Consider the following 1,155-nt stretch of genomic DNA (forward strand, 5'->3'; position numbering starts at 1 on the left):
CAAGATTCCACAATATGATTCTGATGAAGCAAGAATAGCAGGCACTGAATCAACAACTTATACAAATTAAAAGGTGAAGGACGATCAATTAATAACATGGCTCTTAATCTCCATCAATATTTCTTTCAAGAAGAATACTAGAGTGTCAATTTTTTCATTAAGTTTGGTCTACTATCCAAGATTATTTTGCCAAGATTTTCAAAATCAAATTATAACAATTGAAAACTCAATTAAAAAATGTGAAAATGTGTGGTATTTTTGTTACTGAGTACTTAAGAAGATTAGATCAATTGTTGATGCGTTTGCATCAATTGGTCATTTTTTACTTCTAGAAGATCATATATGAACAATCACTTATGGACTTAACGAAGATTATCATATATTCATATTTTTAGTATTGACAAAATTAGATTATATCTCTCTTATTGAAGTAGAAGTCTTATTACTGACTCACGAAGATTTGAATGAAAAATTCAAAAAAGTGGAATTAGAATCTATTCATGCCAATTATTCTCAAGGTCCATATCAATATGGCCATGACAATAACTTCACAAACCCTAGTAGGAGAGGAAGAGAAAATTATGCTTTTAGAGGAGGCAGAACTATGAATCAGAAACTAATAAATGGAGTCCTTTTGAAAAATTTAAATTCAAATTTAGAAGAAACTCTCAAAAAAGTGATTTTAAGTTTGAGAGAGATTAATATCGTAGATAGACAAATTGATTAAGATTAATATAGAATTATTTTATTGTCCTATTTTTATATTTTTTTCAAAGCTAGAAGTGAGATTCGAATTCGAAACCTCTAAATAAATAAAAAAAAAACTATACCATTTGAATTATAATTCGTTAATTATATTCTATTTCTATTACTCATTCAATTGCTATACTGCCTATACATAACATCATATTATAAACCATGAGATTGAATTTGACTTGTAACATTATTTATAACTGAATATACGTTTTCTTATTTTCTTTACGCTTTCTCTTATCATTCATGTTAGTTTTCCTTCATTTATTATGCAACAATACAAAATAGTTACTTGTATAATTTTTTTTAACTCATCATGCATAAAAATTAAATTTATTTAAATAAACAATAAATTTATCACCAGTTATAATAATAATAATAAGATTTAATTTTAATACATTA

Source organism: Arachis ipaensis, chromosome B03 (assembly GCF_000816755.2).
Source record: "Arachis ipaensis cultivar K30076 chromosome B03, Araip1.1, whole genome shotgun sequence".
NCBI classification, from domain to species: Eukaryota; Viridiplantae; Streptophyta; class Magnoliopsida; order Fabales; family Fabaceae; genus Arachis; species Arachis ipaensis.